Below are 6,078 nucleotides of genomic sequence, written 5' to 3' on the forward strand. Positions count from 1 at the left end.
CGCAGCTGTATTTTCAGCATCATTACTCCAGTCTTCAGTGTCACATGATCTTCAGAAATCATTCTAATATGCTGATCTGCTGCTCAAGAAACATTTCTGATTATTATCAATGATGAGAACAGTTGTGCTGCACAATATTTTTCTGGAAACTGTGATACATTTTGTTTTTCAGGATTCTTTGATGAATAGAAAGTTAAAAGAGCAGCATTTATTTTTGTAACATTATACATTTCTTTACTGTCACATTGATCATTTAATGCATCCTCGCTCAATAACTATTAATTTCTTTCTTCAAAAACGTCTGCCTGTATGTTCAGATATGTTGCTACACCGCTAGCCTCTCTGCTAGGCTTGAAGGAAACAGTCAGACGGCGAGTTACACACAACCTCACACTGGAGTCCCACTATTGCAACACAACTAAAAACCCCACACAGGTGCGTACGCTGCTAACCGCTCTCATGCATGAATAACACATTGGCCCACACTCAGTGTTGGGAAGGTTACTTTGGAAGTTACCCTATCTAAAATGTAATAAGTAGGCTTGTGTAACTATTTCAGTTATTTTATTAAAGTAAGTTTTGAAACATGTAAAGCAGGCAGGGTTAACCTTACAGTAGAACTCAACACTGATTACTGTCAGACTTTCAGAATCAATTCATTGCTTGAATTAAGATTATAATAATTTCATTTTAAAGCACAGCCACCACAAAATCAGATATTATCACCTCTTTTTACTTTGAGATCACTCTGAGGTTAAATACAGATCGAAAACCATAACAAGAAATAGTTTAATAGCTATGATACTGTTTTTGAAATCAAATCTTTGCATATGAATGGATGGGTGGATGGATGGGTAGATTAGATAGATGATGGATAAATGAATGGATGGATGGATGGGTAGATTAGATAGATGATGGATGAATGGATGGGTGGATGGATAGCTCAAACAAAAGAGCATAGCGCTAACAACGGCAAGCTTCACTTCCCAGGGAAAGCAAGAAATCATTAAAATGCGTAACTTCATAAGTCGCTTTGTATAAAACTCGTCTTTCACATGCATGACTGCAACTCGTCTGTGTGTCTCTGTTCTGCAGAATGCTGGAGTGGGTGAGTGAAGTGTTCTGGCACGAGCGTCTGTGGTTCCCCGAGGGATTGGGATGGGCTGATCTGGAGGACCGTGATGGCCGGGTCTTTGCGAAGGCACGGGATTTGTGGGCGGTACTGCCAATCGCCGTCCTGTTTCTAGTAATTCGACAGGTCTTTGAGAGGTGCGTCAAAGCTCTGTCTTCTTCTTCCTGTGTGTTTTACTGTATGCCCTCCATGCAGAGCTTTTCTCTCCCTCTCCCTCTGTCTGACCCGTTTATAAATAGATCTTTAGTTCTATTGTCGACGTGCTTTTTGTCTCTCGCTTTTCAAACTTTAATGTCTTCTCTCCCAGCCCTCTCTTGTGTAACTATTTCAATTATTTTATTAAAGTAAGTTTTGAAACATGTAAAGCAGGCAGGGTTAACCTTACAGTAGAACTCAACACTGATTACTGTCAGACTTTCAGAATCAATTCATTGCTTGAATTAAGATTATAATAATTTCATTTTAAAGCACAGCCACCACAAAATCAGATATTATCACCTCTTTTTACTTTGAGATCACTCTGAGGTTAAATACAGATCGAAAACCATAACAAGAAATAGTTTAATAGCTATGATACTGTTTTTGAAATCAAATCTTTGCATTAGTGCTGTCAAATGATTAATCGCGATTAATCGCATCCAAAATAAAAGTTTTTGTTCACATAGTATATGTGTGTGTACTGTGTATATTTATTATGCATATATAAATACACAACCATGCATGTATATATTTAAGAAAAATGTTACGTTTATATTTTATATATAATATAAATTATATGAATATAAATGTATGCATGTAAATATTTTCAAAATATATACTGTAAGTGTGTGTATTTATATATACATAATAAATATACCCAGTACACACATATATTATGTAAATAACAACTTTTATTTTGGATGCGATTAATCGCGATTAATCGTTTGGCAGCGCTACTTTGCATATCTATGACATGAAACACTGGCATCTAACAATGCTTTGGAAAAAAAAAACAGTTAATCTTAAAAAAAAAAAAATAAAGCATTTACATAAACCTAGCAAATAGGAAATTAAACAGTTATTGAAATATGTGTCCTAAACTCCTGAAACATTGGTGTTTCATTTTTTAGAGCAGTCACTGCAATTTATGAAACAAATCAATTAAATCTGTATGCGAGTGTGTGTGAAAAAAAATTCTGAAGTAACCCCCTTTGTAATCGTTAACATTTTCATAACTGTAATTTAATTGCACATTTTTTTCTCAGTAGCTGTAACTGATTACAATTACATTTATTTTGTAATGTATCGTGTTTTTGCTCTCCAGAGGTCAGTAGAGAAACTGTGCAAGCAGACGGGATGGACAGAGCCACAGGTCCAGCGCTGGTTCAGGCGGCGCAGGAATCAAGACAGACCCAACCTTCTCAAGAAGTTTCGTGAGGCCAGGTGAAAAAAAACACACCAACAGAAACATTATTCACAAGCACTCTTTATAGCCCTGTTACCATCGACTGTTTCCTGTGAGATGAGCTTTAGCTGCTGATGTACGAGATTAAATGATGCTTTATGAAAGCGGTTTCTCTTAGTGTTTGGCACTTACTAAATTATTCATATGTTTAGTAAAAGTTTTAAAGGCTCGTTCACATGCAGTTTTTCTCAATCTTGGTCCTAGAGGACAACAGCATTGTTCTTTTTTCCAGCTCAGCTCTTAAAGCCTAATGCACAGAGATCTATTGCAAGAAACAGCGCATTTAGTTCAAGCACAGGAGCCAAGGAAGATCTCGGAAAGACCCGTAAAAACATCACTGATTGGCTGCTCTCAAACCTTTTGCTAGTGACAAAATATATAATAATCAGGTAGTGGTGAAAAATCTAATGTAATTGGTAATTAATTACATTAGGAATTTTTTTTTAACAAATCACAGAAACTGAAAATTAAAGTTTCCATTTAGCCGAAAATGAAAATAAAGTTTATTTAATAATCAATTAATTCATTAAATTTATTTAATAATCAACACGCAGATAAAAAAAACAACTGATTTTTATGTAAACGTTTAAATTGCATATAAGGCTGTTTTATATCAACTTTTAATTATATAATTATGTTTGATTCTAATAAACATTTAAACGGTCGCTATAATAAAACTTGTTTTCATGACACATTTATTCAAACATGCATTAAATAATGAATACAACAGATTAAGTAAAAAATATAATGAATATATAATACAGTGCATTGAGAGTTTTTTTTTTCTGGCGGGCTAATGAGTTTATGGACACTGTATATGGTGTTACGTGACATTATTGTTTATGAGCTGTTTTACTGATGTCTTTCTGTGGTTGAAACACTGATTGATCGATTACATGAGACATGATTAATTTCAGTAAGTTGTTCTGTTTCTTTCAACACCTTCTGATGTTTATTTCATGCTATAACTAATAGTAATGAGCAAGAGATGATTGTTGCAGCAAATTGTTGTTTCTATTTGACAGAATTTGAAAGATCAGACTTAGTTTCATATCAAAAATAACAAAGCTTATTGCGATTATTGGATGGCAGACACCAAAAATAAAGTTTTTGTTCACAGGTCAAATGAAAAGATCTCAGTTCATCTAAAAGGAGAAAATCCACATTGTTAATCCAGCTGTAGCGTCCACACAGCTGACATATTTACCTGGCGTAGTTTATCCGTGTTATGTGCATGAGACAGTCAAAATGCTCCATCTGAGAAATGCTAATTAAACGTCATTGTTTTGGTCAATGATTTTAGCCCTCCAAAACTATTTTGGCCGAAACTGAAAATTTATTTTCAGCTGAATATGTTCTGTTGTGAAATTTGGTGCATCACAAATATAGTGAAATATACTACTTGGAAAAAACATGTATACACTTCTTTTGAAAGAGCGTCAATGGCAGAAAGATGGTTTTCCTCTCATAACGGTTTAGTTACGGCATCTAACAGCATGACTTGGTTAACTAGCCAAACCTTGACCCTTTTGCTCTTTTGCAGCTGGAGATTCGCCTTTTATCTTCTCGCCTTCATCGGTGGCCTTGTTGCACTAATAGATGTAAGTCCTTTGCAGTTTCAGCCTGTTTTAACTATCTGGTTTTATTTTCTGTGCTGGTTTTTTTGCATAACACAATCCGTCCTGTTCTCTAGAAACCCTGGTTGTATGATCTCGAGGAGATGTGGAAAGGCTTCCCCACTCTGGTGAGTTCAGTCTCCTGTCAAAACATGGCTTCTTGTCCAGCTGCTCTTTTTCTAAAGGGTTCCTTGTCATCTCAGCAAATACTGTATTAAATGTACAACAATTTGAAATGCACAAACTGCAAATTTAGTACATAAGAACTAAGCATTTCTATAGCCAACTAACTTTAAATAGAGCTGATGTTGCATTGATGTCATATAGGACTTAGGTACATCTTTATATGTAATTTCATAATTACTTCTATTGTCTTTACTGCTGGACTAAACGTCAAGCATTTATGCTAAACTAAAATATACTTTAATGACATTTCTATTGAAACTCGTATGTCATGCATTTAAAAATATTCGTAATTACACATTTGCAATTTACTACACTTAAACTATTTTAGCTGTAAAATGTAAACACGCTACAGTTAAAATGATAATCAAGTGCATTACGTGTGCTTTAGTATGTTAGTCTGCAGCACATAGAAATGTGTTCTTCTTTAAAGCACAACAAAGGATTATTAGAACACAAACGTACTTTAAAGTAAAACATTTAATTTGACATTATTGTAAAAAGCGTGAGTGTGTCATGAAAGTACACTGAATAGGAAATATAAAAGTGCACATTCTTTTTCTCAAGGCACATAATAAAGTCAGACAGTGCCTTTCTTTTGTAGAATTTAAATCCCGTAATAATCCATATGTAAGTATTTAGTTGATCTGACTATTAAAAAAAAATCATAATCACATGGTTATGTGATATATAGAACATTAGTTGAATTTCCAGCATATGATACTGTATTTATTTTGTTCATATCGCTCACTTCTACTCAAGCGATTTGATCTGAATTTGCAGTCAAGTAATACCAGTAAAGTCTGTTAATAACTAATCAGATTTGGCTAGTTGATGCTACATTATTTATAGAGTGGATGATTCTCACTCTCTGTCTCTCAGACTCTCCTGCCGTCTCAGTACTGGTACTACATGCTGGAGCTGGGTTTCTACACCTCTCTTCTCTTCAGCGTGGCGTCTGATGTCAAGCGTAAAGTGAGTCTGCCATCATCACACTGCAGACCTCATCTTTGCATCTCAGTGAATCAGACTTTATTTTTTGAGCAGCGCAGTATTCAAAGCAGCAGCTAATGCTGGGAATCACTGTAGGCTGTTTTGTTTTTGCGGTGGCCTCGATGACAGATGTTTCGATTGTTTCCATGTGCTACTTATTTGCTACTTATATATATATATATATATATATGTATAATAAATATATAATAAAAATAAATAAACAAATAAACATAAAATAAACATTTTATTACTTAAATAATATAAATATAAATGCCAACTGAAATTAAATTAAATAAACTATTTTAAAAATGTCAGTTGTTTTTAACTTAATAAATTGATGTACTAAGTAACAAAAACTAAAAAGGAAATACATTAAGTAAAACTATATATATATTTTACTATATATAAACAAAAACTATTAATTATGGGAAAAAACATTTATGAATTAGTGAAGGGGGAAATGTAAAAATAAAAACTGATTCAAAATATTAATAAAAACTATTATAGTATATCAATGATACTAACATTACACTAGTTAATAATTCTTAACATTCTGAATTATAAATTGTATTTGAACAATAAATTGTTTTGATTTATTATTATTTTATTAATATTTGCAATTATTTAATATTTTATATATGTGTGTGTGAGTGTGTTTTGTATCTGTGCTGCCCTGTAAAGTTTAAATTCACGTGTGCCCTTGCGTGCGT

General features: G+C 33.5%; 1 pseudogene; it reads left to right on the plus strand.

The window, feature by feature from the left end:
- LOC107713899 (ceramide synthase 2-like) overlaps nucleotides 1–6,078 on the plus strand; it is a 27,842-nt pseudogene that overhangs the window by 19,052 nt on the left and 2,712 nt on the right.

Source organism: Sinocyclocheilus rhinocerous, unplaced genomic scaffold (genome assembly GCF_001515625.1).
Source record: "Sinocyclocheilus rhinocerous isolate Xijiao unplaced genomic scaffold, SAMN03320098_v1.1 scaffold1470, whole genome shotgun sequence".
NCBI classification, from domain to species: Eukaryota; Metazoa; Chordata; class Actinopteri; order Cypriniformes; family Cyprinidae; genus Sinocyclocheilus; species Sinocyclocheilus rhinocerous.